This window comes from Lissotriton helveticus, chromosome 9 (genome assembly GCF_964261635.1).
Source record: "Lissotriton helveticus chromosome 9, aLisHel1.1, whole genome shotgun sequence".
NCBI lineage: Eukaryota > Metazoa > Chordata > Amphibia > Caudata > Salamandridae > Lissotriton > Lissotriton helveticus.
Window position 1 is genome coordinate 613,459,733 of NC_136070.1, and position 16,297 is coordinate 613,476,029.

General features: G+C 46.4%; 1 long non-coding RNA gene across 14 annotated transcripts in view; it reads left to right on the forward strand.

The window, feature by feature from the left end:
• Positions 1–16,297, forward strand: part of LOC144781681 (uncharacterized) — a 315,416-nt gene that overhangs the window by 76,032 nt on the left and 223,087 nt on the right. For all 14 annotated transcript variants that reach the window (XR_013601047.1, XR_013601036.1, XR_013601043.1 and 11 more), the window contains one exon: positions 15,989–16,114. This is a non-coding gene — a long non-coding RNA (uncharacterized LOC144781681). The remainder of the gene's footprint in view (positions 1–15,988; positions 16,115–16,297) is intronic.

Here is a 16,297-nt window from a genome sequence, read left to right on the forward strand (position 1 = left end):
GTGACCAAAACTTCCTATGGGAGCTAAAATGGGAAATCACTTGTTTTTCTTTCATCTCCTTAACTTGTTGCCCCTTGGATAGAACTACTCAAAACACGAGATGCCGAAACTCAACTGACTGAGTAATTGATTAATTAGAGTGCTGAGTTTCATGCAAATCCAACCATGGGGTCAAAAGTTATAAGCAAATCAAAGAATGCCTTTTCAACTGAGACACCACCTGAACCATAACTACACAGTAGCTACCATCACAGAGTAATATATATATATATATATATATATATATATATATATGTATATATATATATATATATAGATAGATATAGATAGATATAGATATATATATATATATATATATATATATATATATATATATATATATATATATATATATATATATAGATATATATAGATATATATATATAGTTAGTCAAGGTACATAGATAGAGAGTTAAGAATAGTTAATGTACACTTTCCTATATATATATATATACTCACCTGAACGATAGAGCGGTTGTCTATATCTTGTGCTTAATATAGTTGCAGGTCAGTATTAAGTATATTACGGTACAATTCTTTTAGAGGGCAGGAGATCAGGGGTTGCTGGCTACAGTCTTTTTGATTGCCTGGGGACCGAGCCTTAAAATTACTCCAATGATATCCTTTCTGCAAAACCATGCAAAATGTTGATCTAATTCTTTAAATTTGTGCCAAATTACCTCCAATCTTATTGAAAACCTTAGTACAGCTATGCACTGTTAGGCCTTCATTTGATGAACCCTCTTAATGATGATTTGCTGATAAGAACCGTTACCTGCCCCATGAAAAATATGAGATATGTGGGAGCACCGCAGATCTGTGTTGTTTTTTTCATCTGGAAATTTCTGTTGCAGAAAGCAGCTGAAATATCTGGGTGCAACTCTGTGGCAAAATTAAGAATTACCAGGGGAGTTGGGCCTGATATTGCGGATTCCACAGTAATTCATCATTTTGAAGGGGACCCTCAGGGTTCCCCTTACAATCTCCCAGTAAGTCCACCCGAAACCCCTCTCCAGGTAACTCCAGTGTGGGGTTATTAGGAGGAATTGCTTCCCACTCATGAGGAACAGGGCCAGACATGCAAATAACTTTGACCACCCCAGGTGGGGGGGGGGGGGGGGGTTGCTGTGGGGATATTTCAGCAATGCTGCAAAACTGTCCCCCTGTACTAAAACTGGACCCCACTGGTCCAAAACTGGCCCCAACCCTTCCGGCCCTCTGGGGAAACGCCTGGTGCCCGCTACGGCCAGTCCGGTCCAGATGAGGAGGGCTTTAGCGTGGGAAAGGGATGCTCGAATAGAGGGGGCGTAGGTAAACTGTGTATTTTTAGAGACTTCATTTGAGATGTGACTAGACTTGTTTGATAAATCCTATAAACATATGTCCTTGCGAATGCAGACCGATAACCGCCGCACGGGCGCTCCTCAATTCAGGGTAGTACGTGCGGCGCAGGCGGGGAGGGCGAGTGGCCATCCGCTTGTCTTTCGGAGGAAGCCCTTTCACGATAAGGATGTCCTGTGTTTACAATAGATTAATAGGCCTCGCTGTACCTCCTCCCTCTGACCAAGCGACCCACATGGAAATGGAGCAAACAATGTTCGCCTGGCAGGCCCAACAATATGGAGCCTAAAAATAGCCGCCCTACTCTAAACAGTTCTAAAGATTCTCCGCGGAGATAATTTAGCTATCTGCCCGGCCATCCTGTTTATCTTCCTCTGCTGCTTTTCAAATCGCCGTTTCCACAACACTCTGCTGTTATTTTCCATTTTCCTCAAAAAATAAAAACTCCGGTTGATGAAGAAATATAACGATTTTCTCATTTCAAACGTAAAACTGACCGAGATGACAATCACTCTCAGTAACTGAATATGGCGTCTGGGGTAGTAAGCGCAATATAAATATATAAATGCTATGGATGTAGGCAGGCTCATCATTTCCTTGATCCACTCCGCGTGGCTATTAAGCCACACCAAATCAAGGTAGTAATTGGCCTATAATCTTAAAAGGAAAATACTTGTACTACTTCTCTTCTGCTAGCAATTAATCTAAAACATAAAATGTATTTATTTGAAAGCGAATACTGCATTATCACTGTATAAGCATACAGTTGCTGAGGCCTCCATGATGCAGTTGTATTTTTGAATGTAGGTTGTGCTTCATACTTATAACTGGCACAGGATCACAGGATGGCAATCAATGTACAGCGCGATAAAAATATTGCAACCAGTACATAACCTAACCATGACATCAAATGGTAAGCATAATGTCCGGGAAAGTGGAGTTAAGAGTAGCAAAAATATGCTATTATGCTGCGATATAGTGATAGGCCATGTAGTGAATGATACATTTTTGGAAGTAGATGTTGTTCATCTCAACATAGTGATATAAAACCGACTGACTAGGCCGCAAAATGATCCAGTATTCATCAGGTTCCTTGCCCCCCTTTTGGAGTGTATTGATGATAGGGTTGATAGGGTATAGTATGTAGTTTGGCACGTACAGTCCACACTCAGTGGACTCAATCATAGGGGGACCAGGCATCCTGAATCTGCCAGGACTGTTTAATAATGTATTCCTGAAAATTTCAGTGCATGTGGGATAGGTCCTGATTCTCAGTGACCGTCGACTGATCACAGAGGGAGGTACGTTCCCATGTTTTAGGGGGAGAACTAGTTAGCAGCCCTTTGCATAAAGCAGTTTAGTTATAACAGTGTGTATGTGAGAGGACGCGGCCTAACGGCTAGAGCAGTCCACCTCGAAGCTACGGAACCGGGTTCGAGTCTAAACAGGGATGCTCAATGTCCTGTGATTCTGGACAAATCACTTAATCTCCCCGTGCCTGACAAAAAATGAATGTGTCAGTCTGTAACACAATTGGTGCTCATGTAAAGTGCTCTGATACCTTCAGATCAAGTTTGCGCTATATAAAACAAAAAAAAAGGATAGTTGCAGTAAATTACCCTTGGTCTCTGTCCTCATTCCACCTTGTTCTCCCATCTGTGGAAATGGAGAGAAGGAGCAAAGCCTTCAAAGGGCATGGCTTCCTTCATGATGGGCTTACATGGCTAACCCTATTTTACAGAAGATGATAGATAACTGAATGTGCCCCTAGTAGCTCTAAGGTGCCCGCTGACCCCTTTGATTTTTAATCCTCAAACTATTGCTTTTATTCCTAATTTAAACAAGTACCTTTGGCTGTATTATCAGAGCTGAACATTCCGCATATTGAGATGACAAAGAATCAGCCAGCAGTTCTGTTGAAGGGACCATTTTTTCTTGATTTCCATAGCGGTTTAGATCCTTAATCACTAGAGTCTGAGACCAATACACTTAAGGGGTTTGATATTCCTGATGGCATATATTCCTAACGGCATATATTCCTAAAACTGCTGTACTCCTGAAGGTACACATTCGGGGTTTGATTTCATTCCTAGTGCTAGAGAGGCAACTGTTGCACTTTAGTGCTAAGCTAAGAAGTTGCATAGTGTGTCGTCTGTCTGCTTTGAACTTTTAAACATCAAAAATATCACTAACACCTCCTTACGAGAGAGACTTTTCCTCACCTTTTTTCATGGAACCTGGCCTTCCTAATGTGTAGGTATTTCCGTGGGGTTGTAGCAAATAAACTACAGGTCCGTTTTATTTTCATTAATTGAGTTTTCGATCCCGGCATGTCATTGGAGCTACCATTTTCGATGTCACCGGTCTAATTACATGCATTATAGACCTAGTACACCTTGCTGTGTTATTCCTTGTAGATTTATCATTTGTATTCAGTGCTGTTGATCATCTTGTGTCCTGTTTGGCTTTAATAGCAGGCATCAGTGACCTCTCCATTTAAGGTATCACAGTGACCTCTCCATTTAAGGTATCAGACCTTTCTTGCAAATCAGTTCTGTGCTTAAAATAGGCTCTAAGTGAGTCTCTGTACACTTATTTGTGTAGTCCCAATTCGATCTAGTTGTAGTGTGTGTCTGTTATGTCTATATATGCCCATTATGTCACATCGATCAGGGTTTGAATCTGCAGTTTCAAATTGTGCAGATGGTGGTGTAGAGATAGCTTTGGAAATCAATTTGCCAAGTTCTCAGCATGTCTGGAAGACATTACAAATATGACGCCTAGCCGCTTTGTACAGCGTAATAACTCAAGTCATGTGAGCTTCTTTCATGGGCCAGCCTGATCTTTCGCTCCTTCAAGTGCATTTTCTTCGTCTTCAGTGAAAAGGGCTTCTGCTGTCTGTTTTTCCACAGCAGCCAAGGTAGCAGCTGACTTCGACTCCTCAGCTAGCAACCCCATTTCTTCCAGAAAAATGGCTGTTCTTTTCTCCTCAACAGCTGCTGGGGCAATTTACTTCTCCTTAGCTGGCAGCATCAGTTCTTATAGTGCATGGAGCTAATGCAGCCTTTATCCCCACCCAGGCAGGGGTGGCCAATTTCAGTTTCATGTCCATTTTAGCAGTTCTGTTCGCCAGCTCCAGCTTGCTATAGATACACAACTATATCGGGATCCCTGCGCCTACACCCCCAGGAGGCTTGGTCCACACCTTTGCATGCTAAACTGCCCTTTAGTGGCTTCCCCCTTGTGAAGGTTGATGAAGGAGGGACACTGGATGGGGCCAGCGAGGGGCCTTGAATACCGCCCTGTTTGGACTATAGAGGTGACTGCAGAATAGGATATCTGCGACTGACCTCGCACGCGTTCCTAGATTCAACCTGCCGGGGGCCCTGCGCCTTGTGGGATGGGCCCGGACCTCAGCAACATCAACGGTGGGCCTATACCCTGCGCAGTGCCATTGACCCGGAAGAGTGGCTCTGGGCCTACCTGGACAGACACCTGCACTGGGTTACACCTGCGGACCAGGACACCTTTACGGTAAGGAGATACTGAGCCCACTTTGCTGATCCATACACCAGGTAATGCCCCAGCCTCATGATCAAGGCCCGTGCCATTGTGCCTGTCTGCATTGAAAGCCCCTTCTCAGGAATGCTGCTCTGCTCTGGCAACGGTGCATGGGTTACACGCTGGCAGCCTCCAGTCGGTACAGTGCCATCGGGCACAGGAGTGGTGTGTCGAAGTGCCCTGCCATCATGGGCAGACCGAGGTCCACTGCCACGGCCCAGCTGTCGACCACCGTGGGCCCCTCCGTGGGCCCGGGACCCTGCGGGAAAGAGACCAGCTGGCCCCTTCAGCATCTGACAAGTTGGACAGTCTTAGCAGCCAATGAACACTCGCGGGTCACCATGGAAGCTAGATTTGGCTCCTGAGCCACTGACCTCAACCTCCTACGAAACGACCACCGCAAGCTTGTTGACAAAGTCACAGACAGCGAGAAGTCTTTGTCTGCTCTGCAGTCCCTTGCAAAAGGCAATCACAATGCAATTCGAGATCTCGAAAGCCGGGTCACACACTTGAAAGACAGAGTTGACGACCCAGGCTCCCACCGTGCCCAATACTGACGAAGCTACTCCACTACAATGACATGGATGCAATATGACCTGCCACTCGGCTGACGACACCTCAGAGTGGAAGACAAGCACATATTGCTGTTCCCTGAATATACTTGCACTGTCCAGCGCCAGAGGTCCTCTTTCTTGGAGGTCAAGTGGCTTCTATGCCAACAGGGGGTGCAGTACTCTTTACTTTTTCCCGCCAGGCTCAAGATCATCGCCAACGATACTGCACTCTTCACAGATCCCAAAGAAACCTAGGACTGGGCTTAACAGCATGGAAGTGAGCCTGCGGTGAACCCCACCAACCACCCAGCCTGTACTCAAAACGCTCAAAGCACCCGACAAACAGAAAGAAAAGCATATCACAACCAAGGCCATCCTCTCATATCTCACCAACCAGTTCCGCCAAACTAGAAAAAATCATTGCACACTTCAGAAAAGCCCTGCAGGCGGCCAGCACATCCCTACACCAGCAGGCATTGAGGATGAGAGTGGCCCTCACATCTTAACCTCGGAAGATGACACTCTTTAATCTGATGACTCCCGTACGGGGTCAAAGACCCAACCACCCCTCCTCCTCCCTTGGTGACCCTACAGATGGCGGCCACCCTCCTCTAATCCTCCTGTTGCTCCTCATGACACCACCGAACCAGAATCCACGTTCGCCCACCTCTCCTAAGAGGTCCCCCATCGCTAGCGGCACACATGGACCCTCTTGCATCAAAGGGACCGGAACTGTAAAGCTTGAACCTCTTGCTAGCCTTGCCCACAAGATTCCCCAGAGAATTACAGACACGATTCCTCAGGGTGTATCGCCCGTTGCAATATGCTCCCTGTATTTCAAATACATTTCAACTTCGTTTTTAACATTCCTTCCTATTGTCTTACTCCACACTACACATATCCCTAGGTGGGCGGATACCATTACACAAGGCGTGGGTGGAGCGACCATGGACTGGAATGCCCACAGTCTACCTGCGCACCACACCTGCCGCACTGTGACCTCCAACACTTATATCCGCTTTCTTATCCTGAATGTCCGGGGCATGCACATGGCCAGGAAACGTGACAGAGTTTACTCCTACATTAAACGCCAGCGAGTACAGATAGTCTTCCCACAAGAGACCCATGTCAATGCGGTGCAATCTGACCTCTTGCATAAGCACTGGAAAGGCACAGTGTGTGCACAACTTACTCAGCATACGCAAGGTGTGCCATGGTGTGGGTCTGACCTTTCGAGAAACAAACAGGCTGATAGACAAAGAGGGTTGCTATGCTCTTCTTGAGGGCTGCCTGGACGATGCCCTGTTCTCCTGGGTCGCATTTATGCCCCTAACACTGACCAGGGGACCTACTGAGATGCCCTCACCAATGTCCTCGCCCCTGCCACAACAATACCCTATATGCTCGATGGGGACTTCAACTGCTTGCTGAACCTCACTCTAGACGGTTGTATGTCAATACAACGCGGTTGTTACACCGCATTACCATTACAACGAGGGCTTTACAACGCAAGTCATTACCACGACTTGCGCTGTAGGGTGCTGGACGTAGGAATAGTAAAATTTACTATTCCAACACCAGCCTACGTACAGTAGGGAAGGTGTTGGAATAGTACATCTACTGAGGAAAATTCGGAAGGTCCGCCGTCTTCTTACCCGGGAGGCCCTGACGCAGGTGGTGATCGCCACTGTGATCTCCAATTTAGACTAGGCGAATTCGATCTATCTGGGCTTGCCGCTGTACCTTCTGAAACGCCTCCAGATGGTGCAGAACCATGCAGCCAGACTGATCTTAAATCAGCCCAGATGGCAACCTGCCACCCCACTCCTGACACAACTCCACTGGCTCCCTGTGGCTCAGCGCAGTACTTTCAAGGCAGGCTGCATGATTTTTAAAGCCCTACACTGCAAATATCCCAAATTCATTGAGAGACTGATTATAAAGTATGCCCCGGTTAGAAACCTGCGCTCTGCCAATCAAGGCTTCCTTCAGATACCATCTTTTAAGCGCAAACGTGCGGGCGGTTGCAGATTCGGATCACTGGCCCCACGGCTGTGGAATTCCTTCCCTCTGGAGATCCGGCTCTGCCCTGACCTTCTGTCATTTAGGAAAGCCTTAAAGACCTGGCTTTTCCAGCAAGCATTTCAATAAAGTTCGGTTACCTGCTTCCCTGGTCATTCCCTCTATCACGGACAGCGCCAAGAAACCAATCGGTGTTAGTGCGCTTAAGAAATTTCTTTTAACATAACATAACATTCCTTAGCCTAGAGCGCCCTCCAGCGCAAGTCGTGGTAACGACTTGCGTTGTATTGCCCGTGTTGTAATGGTAGCGCGGTGTAACAACTGCGTCGTAATGGATGTTCCCCCTCTAGACAGATTACACCCCCTACTACATTGCTCCCACCCCCAGGGACACAGGCCGAATGCTTCCGCACATGGGTAAAATACTGGGCACTCGCAGATGGATGGCACTCTTGTCACCCAACATCGCGTTTCTACTCCTCCCAGTCTATCCCCCACAGCCTATCTGTGCAACTGGATCGCTTTCTTTGCACTTCTATTCTGGTACCCCTCATACAGCATGCCGACTGTCTGGGTTGGATAGTCACTGACCTTGCCTGGGTGCCCCCTTTATCTCCCACACCCATGTTGAAACTGCCCCGGGATTGGCTTGAAATCCCGATATTCCAGAAGGAGCATGAAAGTTGCATTAAACGGTACTTTGCTGAAACCCACAACACAGCATCCTCCCGGATACTGGAGTGGAACGCTTTTAAAGTGGTCACCAGAGGCATGCGCATCCAACAAATCTCGGGAGTAAGCCGAGCTCTCGAGAACGATATAGGCCGAAAGAACCCTCTTAGTAAGGTGATGGACACAGACCCTTCACTTGCGGTACAACTGGCAAAAGCAAACACCGAACACACTTCCCACTTGATGAGCCTGCAACGCAACAATTTCTCCGCTCACTCCACAAGGGTCCTCCACGAGGGACAGACCCTGCAGGCTCCTGGCATATCTTGTCCACCAGGTATCGGTGACTCAGCCTATAACTGAAGTGATCAACTCTGCCGGGCCACAGTCCGCTCCCAGGCACAAATATTACAGGCTTTATATATCTGTTACCCTGATTTATGTAGAGCATCTCCTGATATCCAGACGGTACATGCAGATGCGTTCCTGTCTGACATTGCCCTCCCAAGGATTCCAAGAAGGAGGTGCCTTTCATCTTGAAATAGAATTCCCGGAGATTGGATCACGGGGCATTGACCACCATCTGCTTTGTCCATCAGAAAGAGGTTGCTTAGGAAGTCTGAAGGATAAGGAGTGGACGGGAGAATGGCCCCTTTGTGAAGGTGATCCTGTACCTCTACCTGGATGAGGGCAGCAATTTGCGGCGAGAAATGGAGGGGATAAGGAGAGGAGATCTGTTGTGGTGAGCCATAAAACTCGAAGTGAAAGCCCTGGATTGTCTGGATTACCCAAGCATTTGATATGAGTTCCCTCCATTTGTCCACGAAAAGAGCCGAACACCCCGCCAAACGTTTGTGCGAAAGAAGTAGTAGACTCACTGTGAGATTTGGGGGCAGCGCCGCCACCTCTCGAGTCGTTACGGGGCCTCTCCAGGATTGCTAGCCTCTGGTTGGCAAAAAAATCCTGAAGTGGGAAGAGACCTTCCACTGACCTGTCATGGGGCTCTGAACTGGAGACGAGGCGCATGCCTGGGCATGGCGGGTGCTGCGCCCCTTGCTTCAACCTGCCCCAGTGAAAACCCGGTGTCTGAATATTTTCTTGATCGACGCCTGGGCTTTATCCAGTGACTTAAAGGTTGGCACAAACTTCCCGAGTTCCTTGACAAGGGGGTCGCCAAAGAATCTGCCTTGTGGCACTTGAACCGCTTCTGATGTAGCTAGATTCCCTAACTTCGGGTCAATCTAAATGAGTAGGGATCTGCGACCCTTCCTTAGAGATGGCGCAGTTGACATTGTCTAGGAAAATAATTGTTCTTTGGACCCAAATGGACAGATCGTTTGGGAGAAATGAGAGCCCCCGAGGATTTGGCATCCTCCGCCACATCGAAAATCTTCATTAGGGGTCCTGTGATGTCAAGGAGTTTATCGTGGCATGATCGCCAGGAAAGGTCAATCCCTTTTGTGGGGTCTCTGATGTATTTGGCCTGGAAGGTGGCCATCCTGGCATCGATCTCTGGGGTGACTGCCACCTTGCCAAACAGGGAATGGCGGAGGCATTCTGCATGAAGGTGGCTCCTAACCTCCTTGTCAACGGGTTTCCGCACCCTGTTGCCCACGTAGGAGGCCACTATGTCACCAGGAGCCCATTCTGAAAAATGGGTTGCATGAGCTCTTCAGGATCCAGCAAGTCTCAATGGCGACCCTTAGGGGTCTCTGCAGGCATATTGGTACCCTCAGGGGAGGTTGTTGTTGGGCTCCAGGACCTCTCACTGTCAGAATTGCCATCGGAGCCGTCCAAGGGCCGAAGGATGGTGGATTTGGGGCCACTGGGACCTCACCAGGGACCTCAGGTTTGGGGGGCAGAGTGTGGTCAAAAAGGCATTTATAAGCCTGGTGAAGGCGTCTAGGTCTAAGCCAGAGGCAGAAGGGTGCTTGCGTGGCTTCTTGTGCATGTGTAGGGGGGGGAGTTGGGGGGCAGTCTGGCCTGGCCCTGGAAGTAGGAGACCCGAGAATCTTGGTAGTTCTTCCCTTGATGGGAGTGGTATGAAGCACTGCTGTGCGTAATCAAGAAGTTTCTTCTCCAAGGGTGCCATCGCTGCCAAGACAGCTTTGAAAACCTAGGCATCAGCCACGTCACAGAACTCATCTATGATGGAGAAGTGGAAGCCTTCCTTCTCCTCCACGTAATATTTGTCATACTCCTCCATAAGTGTTGTCATTTTTGTAATGTATGAGCAGATATTCACACAGGTGTGTACCGTTGATGTGAGAGGGATAATGATCTGAGGGGGGCAGACAGGGATCAAAAGGCAGCAGGACTACAAGGCTTATTGTGCAAGGAATGCACAATACAGGCCAATAGGCAGTGCAGGCGGCTCACTCCCTCTGATTCACCAGGTTACTGCCTCCTGGGTCGCATCTGCCAACAGGCCAAGCGTTAGAAATATAATCGCAGAGAAATATTGACCCCTGGGGGCGTTCATACTCCAGGTGGTGGGGGCTATACAAGAGAAACAGTGGCCCTGGCACTGCAATCGGAGGTGGTAGGCTACACTTCTTGTTTCAAATGCTGCAATGCACTCCGATCCGTGGCCAGAAATTATGTCATAGATGCGTTAGGGGCGCGCAACCTCTAGGAGCTGGAAGACTGCGGCAATCCCCGTCCCCGCTAAAGGTCCGGCAAATGCGGCTTTATTCCATGTGAGGAGCCACGGGTGCACCCACGGTTCACAATTGATACTCGATAGCCTCTCCTGAAAAGAAATGGCAGAAGTTGCCAGCAAACGCAAGAAAACACCAAGGGCCCGAAAAAAAGGGTGTCCACAACCCAGAACACAGTGATCGGCCGTGAGGGTTCCCTGGCTTACTCGCCTGAAGATCACCCACGTCTTTGGAATTATCCGTTCCTCAACTGAATCTCCCTCACGGCGCCCCGCGACACAGGCCACAGATACCCTGCTCGTCTACATTGATTCTTGTACATTCGTGAATTATAAACTATAGTCAACTGATCCAGATCTCTGTCAGAATTTGCTGGATGTTCCTTTTCACAGCACGTCTGATACCTATAGAGCGACCCAAGTCTACTTGAATGTTTTAGCCCAGCCAGGTTGGAATTATCACCGGCTGAGCGATGACCAAGACATTCATCTTCTATATACAGCCCTGAGGAAAGCGTGGAATTATTTTCCAAATGCGACGAAACACGTGTCGGCTATTTTTCTTCTGTTCGTTAGCTCTTAACTAAAGAAAAATTAAAAGACAGAACATTATTCAACACATCCGAAAATATTTCTTTCAATGATGGCTACTATACTGTAGTTCTTGTACTTACTTACATACTGTTTACCCACTAATATGTGTGCCTAGGTTGTTGTTTTGTGTTGTATTGTGAGGGTTTTACCCACACTTAATTGAGGGGTTATAGGGCTCATCCCCTCCCCTAGCTGCACCATACTGACTTAGTTTCCATTCAGACATTTGCGTCTATTAAGCAGAACGCCAAGTCATTTCCCTGACCACTAAAAACCCTTTGTTAGAGTGTTCCACCAAGGGCCCGAAGTCCGGTTCTTAGCTCATTGTCAGCTGAGGAGCCGCGAAGAAATAGTGAGAGTGGGGGAGATCTAAGAAGGATATGGCAACCCTTGGACTCTGTTTAACTGAACGTAGCCTTCATATTCCCTAGTGGTTATGGGAAATTACGTTTATACTGTTTAAATGTGTACTTGGATGCTGAGCAATAAAATGAAGAAGGAAAGACTAATCTTCACCTCCGAGTCCCGACATAGACTTCTCAACCTACTCCTCTCTCTATAGCTTGGTGTTGCCAAAGACTTTAATGGGATTATCATAGTTACAACCATGCGTAACCCAAGATATTCCTTATGGCTTCTAATCATGGCTGGAAAGTGAGGCAGTACAGAGCAGTATCTACTCAGCTGCTTTTTAGGTCTCGCGTCAGCGAAAGACCTTATGTCGCCCGTTTGCGGGAATGTGGACAGGAGATATGCACGCGCTTTCCCTCGGCGGATTTCATATCGTGGGCGCGCACGTGCACATCTCCTGTTCAACATTCAGCAGCATCTCGCCTCTCTCATTCACACGCGCGCGCACACACAGCCACACTCACGCATGCGCACACACATTCCCACGCGCACACTCACCCCCCCGCACACGCAAGGCTTACATACACACACAAACGCGCACACACACACCCTCCCAACCCCACTCACCGGGCACACGCAGGGCTTCCATCACTGGGGGCATGTCATCCGGCATCATGTCAGGAGGGAGTGGCTACGTGTCCAGCCCCGGTCGCCGATACCAGCCCGGCAGGAGCGTGAGGCTCTGACGTAGCACGGTGGGTAGGGACTTCTGGCACGCGCAGCATTGTATATGGAGGAGGCGGCTTCCGCGCGCGTGAGCTTCTCTGTAGAAAGCAGCTGGTAAGTTTCGTTTTTGCTACCAGATTTGTCCTGTCTCTTGTTTTATTTTTCTTCCTTGTTTGTAGTGCATGTGGCCCTGGGAGCGTCCTTGCAGGCCGACGGGAGGATCTCTATTACTGTTGGCAAAGTTTGTGTCCCCTGCCCACGCTTGCACCCACACACATCCCTGAGATTGGCACCTGTTACATGTTTTCTTACAAGTGCCCGGTCGTGTCTTGATTCCCTGCTGCTCACTGTTAAGAACCTCTTCTTTTTTTTTTTTTTTTACCGAACTACCCAAACACTGTAAAATTATTTCCTAGATGTAGATTTTCCTCATTCAAACTGTACATTTTCTTGTGGTGTTCTCACGCATGGGCATGTGAATTCCTGTAAAATAAGTGATTTCTGTTTTGCACAGCAGCATTGCATTCCAATAGTCTGTTCTTTTTGTTATGATATGTGACTTGAGGCTGCAAGGCTGACAGGTCTTCTCTGACTGATGTAAAACTGCCCAGTCCTGTCTTGCAGATGCACGGGGGAGGGGTGCATTTTCTCGTTTATACTCCATTTCAATAATCCCTTCACAGTTTTGCTAGCTGCAGCAGAGACTATTAATCTCCCACCAGTGATACCGCATGCCTCTGACTCTGTTCGACATTGCTATTTTTTTTTGTTTTCATTGAAGAGCTTATTGCAATCTAGTAAAAGTGTGAGGGGCTAAAGAAACAAAAAGCCTGAAATGCTCAGGAGTCATTGAAATTAGGTCAGAATAAATGTGCAGCTACAGATTAAGACGCTCATTTAGACTCCATTGAAAACAAGCATTTGCAATGCAATAGGTCTCGCATTGACACAAGTCTGAGCTGAGCTATTGACATTGTAAATAACAATGCCTTTTATTTATGTTTTTAAAATGAAAACAAAAATAAAAGGCATTGTTATTTGCAATGTCAATAGCTCAAACTCGCGTCAATGCGAGACCTATTGCATTGCAAATGCTTGTTAAAGTATATATTTATATTCCTGCAAAGTAGATAGATTGTTTGTTACACATCACAGGAGCGTACCGGTTCTTCCTCGATCCCCGCTTTCAAGTTGCTGCAACTGTCAATACAAAAGGACAGCTAAAATCTTTCTGCAGCATCAGTACTTCACTCCATCCCTTCACTTGCACCGCCCACCCAAGCACAACATACCGTCATCATTACTCAACACATATAGTACAAGTCACAACACACTACTCTACTGGGCTTGAGCCAAAATTGTCACTTTAGCATTACGCTAATTTGTTTCACTGAAAGGAATTTAGACAAGCACTTTGGGGCACAATTGTGCTGAGATTTGGGAGATGAAAGCTGTACTGTTGTATAAGTGGCATGTAGATAACTAAGTTGCACTCTAATTATCATCTCGTGAGGTCAGCCGCTTGCATGATGTTGACGAGGGTGCATATATTAAATGGTATCTTTTCACAGCTGTCCAGTGAGGCTATACTGGCGTGGCGAGAAAAGAATGCCAACATAAGGGTGTGTAATGTACCTTTAATTGAAAAATGACTAACTCAACTACGGTTTAAGATAGGCACATGAGATATCTCTGATCTGAAGGTGTTCCTTATTAGAGGTTCTAATTTCTTAATTTGGCCACCAGTCGCAAAAGATTTTTCCTGTTTTTAGGGACTGAGGGGCATATTACCAACAACTAGCGATAATTATCGCTATGTTGGCTTAGCGGCAATATTTTTATCGCCGTGCTGCTGCGATTTTTATCGCTTAGTAACCTTGCTATTATCAAGGTTTATCTCCTAAGCGATAAAAATCGGCTGAAATGCATGAATATCGCTGAAAAGTCCGCGATATTCATGCATTACCGAGCTAATGCTCTTAGCCATGTTATCCACCTACCATTGGATAACATGGCTAAGAACTGCTCAGGGGCAGGTGTTAGCTTTTGGAGATATTCGCGCTTAGCGCGAATATCTCCAAAAGTTGGTAATAGGAGATAGCGATGTTAGCGACTGTTTCCAGTCGCTAACATCTTGGCACGCCCACTTTGCATGTCATTAGTGATAAATTTCAATGACATGCAAAGCGGGGTCCAAGATGGTCGCTATCCCCTACTAGCTGTCGCTAACTGGTGTTAGCGACAGCTAGGTAATAGGGAGATAATTTTATCTCCGCTTTCTTGGCTTTTAAAGCCAAAAAAGCAGAGATAAACCCCCTTGATAATATGTCCCTGAGTTTTCATCATCATGTTGGGAATTCAAGCAAGAATTTGTTTTCCTGGGTAGTGTTTCTCTGTACCTATACCTGCTACTGGACCAATGTCATAAGTGAAATCCTCGACCTGTTTAGGCTCTTTAGCCATCCAAAGCACATTTTGCACGGCTGAAATGTTAAACCTATACTTATAATTTCAGATCGAAAATCAGGACTTGCGGAAGATTTCACATGTGGCCGGGTACACTTGGTGTCTGTAGTTGTCGGAAAGCCAAACAGCAGCAATTTTCCTTTTGTTGTTACTCCACTAAACGATAGAAAATGCTTAGCATTTTAAAAACTGGGAGCTGGACGCAGAACACTCCCAACTAGTTTTAATATAACTGGATAGGTCATGTGAATTAAAGCTATGTCCGGGACTTCTCCCGTCTTCCTTAAATCCCTGATTTCCCTCTATTGTCCGGTAAGCAACCTACGGTCTTCTTATCGTCAGCTTTTAGTCGCACCCCCAATCAAGCTCAAAAAATTTGGCGGCCGTAGATTTGCTCATCTGGCCCCCACACTTTGGAACCCGCTGCCCCCCCTGCTCAAATCTTCCAACTCCCTTCTTGAATTCAGAAAACTCCTGAAAACTAGTCTTTTCACACAGTCTGGCTAGATTCCCTCCTTGCACCTCTCAGCACCCAATCAGCGCCAGGAAACTTATGGTGTCAGAGCGCTATATAAATCCCCCTTAAGATAAGATAAGATAATGTCTTTGCTTGCAAGAATGTATGTTAATGTGTTTTTTGTCTCATCGCATTCTTACTGCTCCACAGCAGAACCTCTTTATAAGGCCTAGCTCCGTGGTGGCCGACGGATGATCGTATGAAGACATGGGGGGGGGGGGGGGGGGGGTTGGCTTAACTGGATAGGTCATGTGACTTAAAGAAGTGAAAAATCTACAAACACTGATATTACAGAGAGGAATGATAAAACAACTAATACAAGTGTTCAGAGCAAAATCATAGATATGTATTTGATGTCCATGAATACAACTTCAGTACCCTTTATTGAAAAACGATCTCATGAATATTCTTTAAGGTGAAGAGCAAAACCAGTTCTTTCCCATTTATTGATAGATTGTTGTTCTTTCTCCTCCCATTTTTTTCTAGTGGGCATCTATAGGTTTGATGGAGCATTAAAGACAAATGAGGGCGCATATTGCAAGGAGTGAAATTTTTGCTTTGCTTCCTGTACAAGTCTCTCCAGTAGTGGGGATTTTTTAAGAGAACAATAAGGTAAGTTAATCATATATGTTTGTTAGATCTTTGTTAAAAGATAAATAAATACCTAATTTGTCACATAAAGCTTAGTGTATTTTGTTTATTTAGCAGCCCTTAATGAAGCCACTTGTTTCGACACAGTTCATAAATGATATTATAATGTTTCAGAAGAATAAATTACCCATAATATTTATAGAT